The sequence below is a fragment of the Parambassis ranga genome, unplaced genomic scaffold, assembly GCF_900634625.1.
Source record: "Parambassis ranga unplaced genomic scaffold, fParRan2.1 scaffold_21_arrow_ctg1, whole genome shotgun sequence".
NCBI classification, from domain to species: Eukaryota; Metazoa; Chordata; class Actinopteri; family Ambassidae; genus Parambassis; species Parambassis ranga.
In genome coordinates, this window is record NW_021144767.1 from 6,665,159 (window position 1) to 6,680,765 (window position 15,607).

A 15,607-nucleotide genomic window follows, 5' to 3' on the forward strand; every position below is an offset into this window, starting at 1 on the left:
TCAATCTGAAAGCCTCCACATGTCAACACATGAACTGCATGTAGAAAAGCTTCAAACATAATGTTAAGGTATGCATTTAAATGATCAACAACCAGATCCTGACCTCAGTGATTCCAGACCACAGTCAGCACTCTCCAGTCCAGCACAAAGAAGCTTCACTCCTGAATCCTGCAGGTCGTTATTATCCAGATCCAGCTCTCTCAGACTAGAGGACTGGGAGCTGAGGACTGAGGACAGAGCTTCACAGCTTCTCTCTGAGAGGTTACAGCTGCTCAGCCTGAAAGAAATGAAATGTGTACATTTAACAATACTGAATAATTGTAAGAAGTAGAGCAGTGCAATGAAAAAAACAATTCTACAACATGAAAGGACACTATTGTCTAAGCTTAGTAATGTCAGTGGTTATAATTTGTGAATTATGTTTGTACATTTTTTATTATTAATCATCTGTCATTTCTATGGCAGAGAACAGGAATCAGCCAATCAGAAAAAAATGTATTGTTGCCAGGTGAGGTCTGAGATTCAGCTGCAAGCACACCGTGCAGCAGACGTTATGGCATATAGGGCAGGCCAGGAGTGAGAGACAGGGAGCGGGTTTCCTTCTATATTGATCCTCCCTCTGTGTTTCAGTCACTTCATGTGAACTGATTGTGTGCTGATCAACACAAGCAGACACATCAGCACAGATTCATCTGAACTAAGTACCTGTTGTGCAGCTTTTTTTGGAGGCTTTGGGTAATCTGTTTCTAATCTGTTTAATCTGATCTGTTCTGTGAAGTCTCTAAAACCTGACAGTGCAGCTGATGGCCTCATTGGGAATACAGTGAAACAGAAATGTGGTTTTTGTGGTTAAAGTCATGGTGGCACAGAGGTAGACAGTAACAGATGTAAACATTTTGTTCTAATAACCTGTTAGTGTAGTGCCACCATGAGGCTGACAGAACTGTTTCATTTTCAGTTGGTTTTATATTTGTCATCATGGCTTAAAATAATAAGGAGTTATTGAATCTCTCAGTAATAGTTGTTGAGTTAACCCTTTACTTCTGTCAGTATAATAGCTGTTGAAATCCACCAGAATGCAGGAAATGGCTTCTACTTCATCCAAAATGTTCTGGGGGAGGTAACTCTGATACTTTTCCACATTAAAACCATACAGCCTGTCCTTATTAGCTTTAGATATGATTCCAGCCTCAGACCTTTATGGTGTATTTCCAGGCTATTCTTTAAGGTCAGTGACTTCATATTGTTCATCTTCAGCAGTTTCTGTTTCATAACTTCCTAATGTTCAAAGGTTTTCTACTTTTCACAATAAAACAGCTTCATCTATTCAAAGTGTTTCAGCAACTTAAATTCAGACTGCAGATTCTCCAGCAATTCAGAGCAATCCTTCACATCATTCAGAGCAATGCTTCAGCTGCAGCAACCAAACTCACATTTTCTGCAGGAAATGCTTTCTAGTTAACTTTGTGTTCATAATGTGTCAATTCATATTTTCGTCTTGTTTAATGAGCTGCAGTTTAATGTTATAGATGTACTTGCACAATCCATCATTATTTAATCTCTTGAGTGAAGCCTACATCTAGAAGGTTTCATTCCTAAATGTGTTTTGTTTGTAACCCAGTTTAAAATCCCCACATGTTTTAATGAGTGTTGATCATTTCAGTTCAAGTTTAAATGTGTAAGCATTTAAAATGTGATTTAAAAGGGTAAAAAGTGTTACATGTTTGTTGTGTTATGTTAAAGAATGTTGCTGAAAGATGTCCCACCAGCATAGATGGGGTTAATAACAAGTGACAGGACCGTGAGCACAGTGTGACACAGACTAGGAGAGGTGTGTCGGAGAAACATGTGTAACACAGAGATTTTCTGTCTTCATTTCTAAGTTAGCAGTGCACAAAACGGTGTGTAACTTGTGTCTTAAGGTTGTTGACAGGACAATCTGTGAGAAGAAGTCTAGCAGCATACTGAGAGGCGGGAAGACTTTCAGCACGAAGTTCAGACGGTTTATGTTTGGTGCTAATGCTAAAGCTAGCTGTTAGCCACCTGGAAGAATAGATTCAAGTCAGTTGATGACAAGTGAAGGGACTTTTTCTAGCTCTAGTTGGACTCACTCAGTCGACTGTTTGAGGAGCTCAGCGTCCAAGAACACAAGCACCGCATCAGGCCTGCTGCGGTATATGTCAGTCTGTAATCATTTAAGTTGCTGCTTTATAGAGTGTATTAAGGTGTGGGGGCCACAACTTTTGTTTAAGTGACCTTGAGGTTGGTAAACTGAGTTTCTGAATTCATTAGAGGGTTAAGAAAAAAGGTTATATTGTGTTTTTGCCTCCAAACAGCTGGAGTGTTTTTCTTTAAAAAAGTGACATTTTATGTTTAAGGCTCCAAAACAATATTCTAATTTTATTTTCATGTCTTAGTTCACCAGCATTAACCTTTTCTTAAATAACTGAGAATTATTTTTCTAAAACCTTGTGTTGTGTTACTTATTACTCACCTGAGAAAGGGCAGTGATTCAATTGCAGAGACATATGCAGACGTAGTTAAGATCTTCATTAAAAATATAATTTAAAGATGGCCATTTGATTGATGGGTTAAACACTGCACTTGTGTGTATTAAAGGGACATCCAAGATAATAATTAAAACTGAGTTAATCAGGGTTAAGAAACATTGGATAAATACTTTAAAAGAACCTAAAAGCCTGCCCTCATCTGTAATGTGGTGAGAGTTGCTCCTCTGGCACTTCCTGTGTTTTTCATTTCTTGCTCGTTTCCTTGTTTTTGTTCTTTCCAGGCGCGATGGTCCAGCTGGGTGGACCTGGGTTCCGTTTCCCGTCATTCCGCCGGCTACTTAAGCACCGCCTCCCTTCTCCTCGGCGCCAGTTCTTCACTGCTATTTTCGTACTAAGCAACCAGCCACCTTTCTGTCCGTTCTAAGTGACCAGTGACTTACCTTGTTTTTTGCCTAGGCCTCCAGCCACGCCACCCGGTTGTTTCTCGCCCTGGACCTGAGTTGTGCTTCACCCTCGTGGTTGTTTTTCGTTCCTCCTTCAAGTTACCTCGTAGTTCGCCCTTGTGGTTGTTTTTGGTTATATTTTGGACTCATCTCAGTTTTCTCCTCAGTGGTAGTTTTTTGTTTTCTCTATTAAAGTGAGTAAATGTACCTGCTTCTGGATCTCCGTCTGTGATCGCACATAACATCATCAATATGACTACAGAGGGGAGCGCTACATGTTGTTGAAGTGTTTTCTATATTCACACATGTTTGTCGGAAATATTTTACACCAGAAAGTTCCAACAATTTTATTTTGGAACTCATTTGTACTAGTTATATCTGCAACTCATGCTGATATACAACTGAAAACAAAACCATGCTGCATCTCAAAGAGCTTTAGTAAACCCAAACCTCCCTCATTGATCAGACAACTTGACAAGAGTAGAGTTACAAAATCATAAACTCAAAAAGCAAGAACTAAACCCCTACAGACATTCAACATCTGGGGTTGGGTGGGGTTAGTAATGCATCATAAGTTCAAAACATAAGCAACAAAATCCAACCGATCAACCAATGAAATGTGAAGACTGGATCAACACCCAGATTTACCCTGACCCGAGGATCTGCAGTCTTGGGACTTCAGAGCTCACCCCACCACAAACTTTACATCACAACACATAAAACTATTGAGACTGACCTCAGAGTCTGCAGTCCACAACTCTCCAGAAAACCACGTAGCTGCTCCACATCCTGCAGGTGGTTCCCACTGAGGTCCAGATATCTCAGCTGGGAGGGGTTAGCCTTCAGAGCTGATCCCAGAGAGCTGATCTCTGACAAACCACAGCCACACAACCTAATAAAACAATACAAGACATTGATAGAGCCATTGATACCACTGATCATCTAATAATATGGGATAACATTAAAACATACAGCTTACTGTTACTGGGAGGGAAGAAAATAATAATTATTCACTGAATTACTGAGCAACATTTGAACATATGAGTAGATCTGATTTGTCATCAGAGCAACAGTGACTGAAGATACACATGTCTGTGGTCCTTTTCTGTCTGTCAGTCCTGACAGATGATTTAAAAACTGGACCTCAGCCTAATAATAACATTAACTGACCTAAGAACCTGCAGTATGCAGTGAGGACTGTCCAGTCCAGCACATAGCTGCTTCAGTCCTGAATCCTCCAGGTCGTTCTGGTTCATATCGAGCTCTGTCAGATGGGAGGGGTCGGACTTCAGAGCTGAGGCCACAACTTCACAGTGAGTCTCTGAGAGGTCACAGTCAGAAAGTCTGTGATGACAGAAATATCAGAACATTATGAAAGGGACACGTTAAGTAGTAGCAGTGATCTCATTTGATCTGACTGTTTGACATGTAACAATAGTTCTGATCATTCTCATCGTCTCATTTTGACAGTGTATTTCACTTTATTCCTCTGTTGTAGGTTCTTCCAGCTGATATTGCTGAAAGATAAATTCTTCTCTTTCATGCAGAGACCTTTAAAGAGTTATTCTGTTGTATGACATCCTGATTGAACTGTTTGTGTAATGGTATGTGTCTGCATGTTTGCATACCATGATGTTGTGCTGCAGTTTTTGCATCTATGTAGTTTGTGCAGCTCTTTGGCCACATGCAGCTGTTTTAACTACAAATAAAGACACATTTATTGTCCATTCATTTAACAGCTTCAAACAGAAACATAAAAAACAATGTTTTCACAGTAGAAGAACATCTGAGACAAAAACACAGCTGATGTGATGTGTCAATGAACACAAGGAGCTCTGTTAGAGAGAAACACACAGTGTGAATGTGTCTAAGAACTAAACCAGTAATCTACACTGATTGGTCACATCTGGACTCACCTGAACTTTCTGCAGTTCCTCACAGCTGGAAGCAGTCTCAATCGTCCTTCTGTTGTTGTGTTGTACTTCATCAGGTCTAGCTCATCAAGAACCTCCTCTGACATCTGCAGCATGTAGGCCAGAGCTGAGCAGTGGATCTCAGAGAGTTTCTGCTCTGATCTGTTCTCTGACTGCAGGAACTCTTGGATCTCCTGATGCACTGAGAGGTCGTTCATCTCCATCAGACAGTGGAAGATGTTGATGCTTCTGTCAGGGGACACTGTATGAGTGCGTCTCTGTTTCAGGTTGTTGATGGCTCTCTGGATGGCCTCTGAACTGATCTCTGTCTGACCCAGCAGGTCTTTTAAAAGTCTCTGGTTTGACTGCAGGGAGAGACCATGAAGGAAGCGAACCATCAGGTCCAGGTGGCCAGTTTCACTGTTCAGAGATTTCTCCATGACTCTGTCCAGGATGTCATCCAGAGATGACCAACTTTTCTCTCCCAGGAAGTTCACCAGCTCTTCATCGTCCCCATCAATGAAACAGCGTATGAGGTGGAAAGCAGCCAGAAACTCCTGAACGCTCAGATGGATGAAGCAGAACACCTTGTCCTGGTACAGGCCTCTCTCCTCTTTAAAGACCTGTGTGAACACTCCTGAGTACACTGAGGCTGCTCTGATATCGATGCCACACTCTGTCAGGTCTGACTCATAGAAGATCAGGTTTCTTTTCTGCAGCTGGTCAAAAGCCAGTTTTCCCAGAGACTGGATCATCTCCCTGTTGTTTTTGTTCCACTGTGGATCTGTTTCAGCTCCTCCATCATATTTGACCCCCTTCAATTTGGTCTGAACCACCAGGAAGTGGATGTACATCTCAGTCAGGGTCTTGGGCAGCTCTCCTCCCTCTCTGGTTTCCAACATGTCCTCCAGAACTGTAGCAGTGATCCAGCAGAAGACTGGGATGTGGCACATGATGTGGAGGCTTCGTGATGTCTTGATGTGGGAGATGATCCTGCTGGCCTGCTCCTCCTCTCTGAACCTCTTCCTGAAGTACTCCTCCTTCTGTGGGTCGGTGAACCCTCTGACCTCTGTCACCACGTCCACACAGTCAGGAGGGATCTGATTGGCTGCTGCAGGTCGTGTGGTGATCCAGAGGCGAGCAGAGGGAAGCAGCTTCCCCCTGATGAGGTTTGTCAGCAGCACATCCACTGAGGTGGACTCTGTGACATCAGTCAGGATCTCATTGTTGTGGAAGTCCAGAGGAAGTCGACACTCATCCAGACCGTCAAAGATGAAGACCACCTGGAGGTGCTGAAAGCTGCAGATTCCTGCTTCTTTGCTTTCAGTGAAGAAGTGATGAACAAGTTCCACCAAGCTGAACTTTCTCTCTCTCAGCACATTCAGCTCTCTGAAAGTGAATGGAAATGTGAACTGGATGTCCTGGTTGGCTTTGTCTTCAGCCCAGTCCAGAGTGAACTTCTGTGTTAGGACTGTTTTCCCGATGCCAGCCACTCCCTTTGTCATCACTGTTCTGATTGGTTCCTGTCTTCCAGGTGAGCCTTTAAAGATGCCTTCTGGTCTGATGCTTGTTTCTGGTCTGTGTGCTTTCCTGGATGCTGCTTCAATCTGTCTGACCTCATGTTCCTCATTGACCCCTGCAGTCCCTCCCTCTGTGATGTAGAGCTCTGTGTAGATCTGGTTCAGAAGGGTCGGCTCTCCTGCTTTAGCGATCCCCTCAAACACACACTGGAACTTCTTCCTCAGGTTAGACTTGAGTTTACGTCCACACTCTGCAGCAGGAGTTCCTGAACAAACAATAAATGTCATTAATAAGTGAACGCTACAATAAATGTGTCAAATAAATATTTTCTGTCTCCATGAAATCTGTTCATCAGTTGTAGACAAACAGTTTGTGTTTTCAGTCAGAAGAATTCACAGATGTCTGCATCATATTAACAGCAGAGTGTGTAAATGTAAACTTCATTTCCTCTTTCCATCATGTTAAAGCTCTTCAAATCCTCTTACTGCTCTGCAGACGCTCAGCCAGCTCCTCCTGCTTCATCCTCCTCAGGAAGTGCACTGTGATCTGCACTAATGACTCTCTGCTGCTCCTCTGCTCTTCATCCTCCTCATCCTCCCTCTGACTCTCTGAGCATTCTGGGTAATCTGGACTCAGGAGCTTCTGGATCTTCTTCAGCTCGTCCTTCACAAATCTGACAATGTTCTCCTCCAGCAGCTGGAACAGAACAACAGAGTATAAACTCTCAGACTTTGAGGAGCAGAATAACAGTTTAGTGTTTCATGATATTACAGCTGATGTTCATACATGTATTACTTGAATCTACAACATTAGATATGAAGTGTTGTGTATGCACAGCTGCTGTAGTTATAAGTATTACTACCACAGTTCTGTCTCTGTGAATGCTTGCTCAGGGGTCAGGCTCTGGGTCTCTGTAGAGCACCAGGACTGTTGTGTTGTAGTTAGAAGCTGTTTGTACTCACCATAAATATGGCGTCCTGAGCAGGAGTCTGAACACTGGGTTGCTGCAGTCTGTGACAGAAACATCAGCATTTAACAACACAATCACTTCACTAAGTGTTTTGATGTGTTTTCACTTTAAACAGATACACAACAGCCAACAGACTGGTGACAAACAAGCATTGTTGTATTAAAACTGAAAACTATCCCAACTCCACACATCCAGCTCATGTTGAACCTGTTGCTGCTGCTTTAATGACTGAAGCACAGCTTTAAGAGTTCCATTCCACTTCCACTGTCATCATATGTTCACATTGATTTAGACCAGGGGGTTCAATTAAAGTCCCTGAGGTCCAGCTGTTCACATTTGCTCCAAGTCAAAGGTCTGAGCTGATGTCTAGCTTGTGTCTTATTAGCTTCCCCTATGTCCACATGTTCATATGTTTCAGTAATATCTATTGTCAGTTTTCAATGCAGGAAATGTTTACCTGGGGCACAGCTAGCTCTGTTACCATGAATAAAAGTAGTCCCAGGCAAATACATTGAAGGCCTTTATTTCAGATGAAAGAAACTGAAACCTGACTGACTGAAATGTGTAATTTGTTCTTCTTCACATATTCTGCTTTAATGGCTGCCAGCACAGCTTTAAGAGTTCAGTTGAATCCAGTGGCATAGGCCACTTAATGACTGTTTCAGAGACAGATTCAACAAAAACTCGGTGACAAACAGAAACTAATTCCAAGTGAAACAGTTTTGTCAAACATACTGGTGCTACTACACTAACAGCCTCCATATCTGAGGCCTTCTCTCATTTACAGGGACAAAAAACTGGCAAATCCCATAGAAAAATGAACCAAACTGCTTAATGCAGATAATACTGAAACACTAAAAATACTAACTTACAAAAATGCATGTCTTTATTTTTATTTGCTTATAAAACTGCTGAATTCACAACAAACCTTGTGGATGTGTTTATAATTATGCGCTGCCTCATCTGCTACATCAGTGTTTCCCTGTTCATATAATGCTCCACTGTGTCCTGATGGTCCATCACATGTGTTTTATTCTTGCTGATAAGAATTAGGGATGCACAATAACTATCGCCACCTATAATTATCGGTCCGATATTGAAAAAAATGACGTCATTCAGATAACTCTGATAATTAAAATTTTCACAGATAAAATAGAACGAAAAATAGTAATACTAAAGGGTTTGGATTTCGCATATTACAGTACACGATACATGCTGCTGTTGCATGGCCAACCACCATAAAAACAAAGAAGAAGAAGAAAAGGGCTGTTGCCATTGGCTGTTGCCCTCCTAACCTCGGCCCTCTTCTTCTTCTTTGTTTTTATAGCGGTTTGGTAACAAACTGACTTTTTCACTGTTTCAGACAGAGACGATGCATTTGCAATTTGCGCAAATTGTTGTTCTGCGGAAGTTTACAGCTGGCTGTAAACGAGGCTTTGCTGAGCCAAAGGATTATATCTGAGTGTGTGTCAATTGGGCGAAAAAACCTCTCCCAAGTCGCTACCTCCCGTCTGGCGGAGTTGCAGACACGACTAGGAGTGAAAACAGCACGGCTGCAGCCAGACATATCCACGCGATGGAACAGCACATTTTACATGCTGAGGAGCACCAAAAGCGAGCGCTCTCAGTCTATGGAGTAGATTATCAGCTACCTGCAACTCTGAGCGCAAACCAATGGACACTAGTCGATCCGTGTGAACAGCTGACTAGAGACAAGAACGCTGGGCCCAGACTGGAGAAGCAACAAGTCCCGTTTTCCAACCCCTGCCCATCTTGCACGTAAATACCTCTCTGCCCCTTGCACTGGCGTTGACAACGAGCGCTTGTTTTCTGCTGCTGCACATGTGATTGATGATAAAAGAAACCGAAATTTATCAATTACATGTTTGATTTTAGTGCATTACATTTATGTCTGAAAGCTTTATTTTTGTATTATATCATGCACTTGTTAATATGACTGGGTTAACGTTGACACTGATTTGACACATTTCATTTTGATTTCAGAGAAGTAACTGAAAAGTAACTGGAAATCCTTGGTCTATTGTGAATTAAAGCAGCCATAGGCTTTTGGTTCTATAGAACCCTTTATTTTATTGTTAACAGAGTTTTACTAACTTGAAATAACAATAAAGGTTCATTTGAAGAATTGGAACTATTGTTGTTTGTTATCGGTATCGGCTACAAGAAGCAGGAAGTTATCGGTTATTGTTATCGGTTGTAAAAAACAGTTATCATGCATCCCTAATAAGAATAGGAGTAGGTGGCTGTGCACTGGCTAGGCGAGGCTGAAGCTAGCAGGCTAACAGGGGCTAACCTGGCCTCATTACAATATGGGTTAATGCTGAAAACAACTCTAACTCTCCGTGTCTTTGTTGGGAATCTCCTCAGGTCCACTGTGTGGGGAGGGAGCAGAAAAGGCAACAACATGTCAGACAAATAATACTGCTACTGCTGTAGATGGTACTCAGGATGAAATGATGCTATGATAGAATTCTTTTTAGTCAGACCAGTGTTTCTTGTGTTTTACCTTGACATGTTTCGACTACTTCCTGCAGTCTTCCTCAGAAGTCACATGAATTCTATCATAGTTCATAAATAGGTGAAGACCAAATGAACCTTATCGAAATATGAAATGATGCTGCCTGTAACTGCTAGAGAGATTCAGGGAAGTGAAACATCCAGAAAAAGAGGAGTCTGGACGCCAGGACTGCAGCCAGGTGCTGCTGGCTAACTGCTGTTTGTGTTTTCTCCACATTGACCTCCTTGAAGTGCAGTAGGAAGAGGTGGGGGGGCATGTTTTTGTGTACTTCAAAGAGTGCGTTTGTGGCTGTTTGTGACAGTGTACTGCAGAAACTTCATCAGACATTACAAGCTTTACAAGGTCAACATACATACTACAAAAACACATGAAACGGCAAACACCCACACACACATGCACATGCATGCACACATGCACGCACACACACTTAAAACAGCCTACTAAGCGCAATAACACAACCACAAAAAATGATGAAATCACAAGGATTTCATGCATAGGAATATAATGGGTTCATGGCTGATTTTAGTGCTGAACAGTAGAAAATGTCAAATTTAACTATTTTTTTCAAAAATGGAAGGGGGCATGTTTTTGTTTACTTGAAAGAGTGTCTGTGGATGGTATACTGAAGTAACTTCATCAGACATTACATACATAAGTTTTAACACCAACAATGACTACTGCAAAGACACATGAAACAGCACACAGATGCATGCATATACACACACACACACACACACACACACACACACACACACCACACACACACACACTTATGCACACACATGGACACATACACACGTGTACAAACACATGCACACACACTTAAAACAGCCTACTGAACACAATCCAAAACACATCCACAAAACACAAGGATTTTATGCATAGGAATATAATGGGTTAATGGCTGATTTTAGTGGTGAACAGTAGAAAATGTCAAATTTAACTATTTTTTTCAAAAATGAAACCCTTACATCAAGAAATGCATGGTTATATGTTGTTATAGCTATGATATTAAAAAATGTAGTATTATAATAGGAGTTAATGGGCCCTAAGTGGAAAATACCATTTTAAACTGCTGCTACACAAAAACTAATAATGCATCAAACTCAATATTTTGGCTAATCTTTGACCTATCCATGACAGATATAAAAATAATGCCTCAGCCACCTAACTTTTGTTTTGTGGAAAATAACTCATTTTTTGTGTTTTCTTCATAAAAAAATTACTGTGACATCAAGTAATCAAACTGGCATTTAAAGGGTTAAATTCCTCAAAATGATTTAATGTTTGGTAGTTTTGAGCAGGGCTGAAGTTGTTTAACATATTTATGCAGAAAAAAGCAGAAAAAAACATTAATCTGTTAAGTTTTTATAGCAGTTTTTTGGAAGGGGACTTTTTTGTCCCCTAATGACACAAAAGGGTAGTAAATTTGTTTCACCATGTTCTGGTGATGTATTTGAAAAATTTAAATTGGAATTCTAAAATGTGTCTAGAGAGAGTCTTTGTTACAAAAAATTGTGCCATATGCACCAACACAGATAAAATGGTGGCCAGGTAAAGAGGCAAAAATTACCCAAATGGACAAAAAAGTCCCCAATGACGCACAAGGGTTAAATGTTTTATTACTGAAATGTCTTTCCATACTTTGTTTCAGTGGGCTGCCTTTCTAGTACAGTGAGGCAGATGTTTAAGTCATGTTTATGCAGACATATAGAAGATTTTAAATGATTCATACACTTTGAAGCAGCACTGTAAATATGCATTACTCTGTGCTACAGATGCTCCAAACCATCAACCACCTGCAGAGCAAACAGACACATACAACCCCAAGAGTCCAGCAGAGCTCATCACAACATGGAGACACTTCCAGAGTGATTCTTACCTTTGATCATCAGATGGCTGATCAGCTTTGAAATAAATGGGCCTACCCATCGACCAATCACTTTTCATGGACACACAGCTGGGTCCAGGTCCAGCAGAGTCTGCTCTCACATCCTGGATCCTGATAGAATCACAAACACTGACTCTGAGCTTCTTCTGGAAAAATGATGCTGAACATCATGTTACACTTTAAATGTTTAATAATGATGGAAACAAACTGCAGCTGTGACATTAACTCTGACCTTTGACCCTCAGATGGATCAACATCGTTGAACTCAATGGGATGATCCTTTGACCGATCACTCTTCATGGACACACAGCTGGCAGGTCCAGGTCCAGGTCCAGGTCCAGCAGAGTGTGCAGTGTGCTGCTGCTTTGTTCTTGAACACACAGATGTGTGAATAATGTGAGTGTGAGCTCTGACATGGAGAAGAGTCATGGACAGTCAGAGACGGTCCTCTTACCTCTGAGCTTTGGTCCGGCTCTCATGGTCCCCACACAGAGGGCTTTTAGAGGGAGGGACTCCCTCCTCTCTGTCCTCACACTGACTCATAGCAGAGCTCACACCTTCACACAAACACAGCAACATGACACAGAAACACACAGTCAGCATGTTGTTATTGATCCTTCATGTAGATGCTAACAGGCTAATCATGCTGTTAGCTTAGCATCAGAGCCTCAGACCAGGTTTGGTTCTCAGGCTTTTATTTTGGTGAGTCTGTAAACACACCAACATCTCTGATGCTGTTATTATTGATGTCACATGCTGTAAGTGGAACAGTGCACACACACATTCAGTGTTTGCTTCAGAATTCTGTCACTTCTCTCCATGTGTGAACATGTGAATAAATGAACATGTGTTCATGTGTGTTTCTGTCACAGTGTGAACAGACTGAGTGAAGCACTGAGACCTTCCTCTGTAACAGTCTGTGGACTGTTTTCTATAGAAAGGACAAACACATGAGCAGCTACTGTCTGAGCTCTGAGGACTGACACACTTCTCCTCATGGCAAATATTAGATTCACATATTTATGAACCCTTGAAGAGAAAATGTTTCTTCTGATGAGTTTCAATCATCGATATGAATTCATGAAAAATAAAACATGACAAATTGATGCATTTATCAATGTTTTAGTTTTAGTAATAAGAATCATCTGAACTCAATTCAACCAGATGCACCTGAACGCACCATGAACTTTAAACCAACCAAAATTACGTAACGTGGCGCGCGGCTGTTGCGCAGCACAGGCGCGTCAAACCGGAAACAGACTGATCTGATAAAGTCAGAATAAAGCGACCTTTTCTCCGCTTGAAGCTTTGAACGAGTCGATCTGAGTTTCAGAGCAAATGAAGCTGCTGAACTTTACAGAGAGAACGATCAACAGAGACGCTTGTTGTTGGTTCCGCGTTTCAGGGACTTACTACAATAAAGATCCATCAGTTACAGGCAGCAAAGATCAATGAGCTGATCACACTGATGATTGATCAGATATCGACAGACTCACCTGCTGAATCAGTCCTGACTTCCAGAAGTTTCCACCTTCGTGTGTGGAGCTGCTGGTTCTGCTGCAGTCTGTCTGACAGGAGCTCAAAAACGAAAGTAAGTCCACAGAAGCCACGCCTTTAAACCAGGACACGTCTCCAGCAGGGGGCGCCCTCACAATGGAAACATGAAGCTGATTTTTACAGCAGCCTCCCTGTTGTTGCTCTGTCTGTGTCTGTTTACATGATAACAGCTGTGACACAAACAGAACAGTGATGGACTTTATTCAACCTGCTCAGCGAGAGAAGCAGCGAGCAGCTCTGATAGAAGTCTGTCTGCACCATCATCAGGGTCTGATGCTGCTGCAACAGCCGGACTCTGGGACAAAGTGACGTCAGCAGATGTCGCTTTGTCCTCTGAGTCTCTGAAGCAACATGCGGCTCAGCTGGAAAACAGCTTCTGATGGAGCTCTGATAGTCTGACTTCATCTCTGAGAGGAAGAAGAGGGAGAAGCCGCTGCGCAGCGCGCGGACTCTCTCCAGCAGCAAAGTGCAGAGATCATCAGAGCTCCACATGAGCTGAACATGAAGAGACACAGTCCGCTAGCAGCTCCTTCACTGTCGGCCTGCAGCGCTGCTCCCACACTCATCTGGACTCTTTCATCCACACAGAAAACACGAGCGGAACATTCAGCCTGCAGAGGAGCTGCCTTGGATTGAGTCTCCGCGGTTCTCATGGTGTGTTCAAGGACCGCCTCCCGCTCTCAGCTGATCATAACTACACTCTGACTGTGCTTGTGTTGCAGCTACGAACTGAACATGGAAGAAAAGTCAGAGAGCAACAAACTGCTGTCTTACATCCATCCTTCAGCTCTGTGTTCTAAGAGTCTGAGAATATGTGGTTTCCTTTATTTACAGTGGTGCATGTCATGTGACTTTACTTATGCAACATGTATGATAATGTTCTGTCTCCTCTCATTTCCAGACGTGCAGCCAAAAACATGTGCAGTGATGATATGTGACGGTATCATCATGGTCTCAGAGAGAAGAGCTGAGTGTCTGTTCTGATCTGTGGATGCTTGTGTCTCTTCTCCCCTGTAGTTTCCTGCTTGTTGCTCCGTCACACGCCCTCTGCTGGTGAGCCGCGTCATTACACACAACCGCTCATGTAATGAGGCGAATTTATAACTTTTGACTTCATGTGGAGGAGGGATTGATTTTGGTATGAGGAGGCTGCAACCTTCTGTTAGTGCAGTAGGCAGCAAGTCAGCCTCATAATCTGAAGATTGTGACTTCAACCCTCACAAGGGGCACTTGTTTTAGAGCCAGAATACAGATTACAAAGAGCACACTGTATATTTACATGTCATCCAGGTCATATTCATAGAGACCACTGAAGCAAGGCTGAAGCTGGGCATTGTTGGGAGCCAGTGTGCAGGGCAATAGTTGCTAGACAGCAAGCCTTATCTAGACATGGAGGACAGTCTCCTCATGGAGGACAGTGATATGCAAAGTGCTCAATGACACAATATTATAACAAATACTTATGAGACATTATATAAGAAAGACCAGTGCATCATGACTTCAGCTCCATTCAAAGCTTTAGGAGGCTTCATGGCCTCCATCACTCCATAAGACTGTTCCATCTGTTCTGCATCTCTGACATGTGCTGGGACGTGGTCGCTTGGATGTTTCACTGCAGCTCATCTAGTAATAATGTGTAACACATATATGAACATCAAGGTGATCATGTCATGCTAAACTGAGTCCTTGGAAGAGAAAACTGACATGTAACAAATAACAATTTCACTTTGTAGATTAAAGCAACATGTGTTTACACCAGAATTGGTCCTGTCAGCTGATATGAACAGGACTTCCTCCTCCACCCCCTCCACTGTCTGCACACACAGGAAGTTCACCCTTAATCAATGCTCTCTGTTTCAGTTAACCTGTCCGCACAGAATTAGTCTCTGACACAACATGTAGAGCCTGGATAGCTCAGTCGGTAGAGCATCAGACTTTTAATCTGAGGGTCCAGGGTTCAAGTCCCTGTTCAGGTGGAAAGCTTTGTTCTCCTGTGACACAGTTCTAGGATGGCCATGTAGCAGCTCAACTTCACAAGAAGGAGACAGAGTTGAATGTACCATCTATGTAGATGTTTTTTAGCAAGCACATAACAAACATCAATAAATGTACCCACATGCTGGGAACCACAGGCAGCATGTGGTCCTGGCAGCACACAACAGAAAAACCACCATACGTACAAAATGGCCGCTTTAAATAGCTGCTGCCACACCTGGAGTCCTCTCCCATCCCCAGATAGGTGATCTCCTTCTCCCTCCATTAC

General features: G+C 42.4%; 1 long non-coding RNA gene and 1 other non-coding gene across 2 annotated transcripts; one reads left to right on the forward strand and one right to left on the reverse strand.

Annotated features, from left to right (window-relative positions):
• Positions 1-11,837: 11,837 nt before the first annotated feature.
• LOC114429842 (uncharacterized) lies at positions 11,838-12,279 on the reverse strand. The gene is made up of 3 exons (XR_003669960.1): positions 12,242-12,279; positions 12,020-12,157; positions 11,838-11,898 (listed from the first exon to the last, which is right to left on the reverse strand). It is a non-coding gene; the product is annotated as an uncharacterized LOC114429842 (long non-coding RNA).
• Positions 12,280-15,247: 2,968 nt separating this feature from the next.
• trnak-uuu (transfer RNA lysine (anticodon UUU)) lies at positions 15,248-15,320 on the forward strand. Its single transcript has one exon. It is a non-coding gene; the product is annotated as a tRNA-Lys (tRNA).
• The last annotated feature ends 287 nt before the right edge of the window (positions 15,321-15,607 follow it).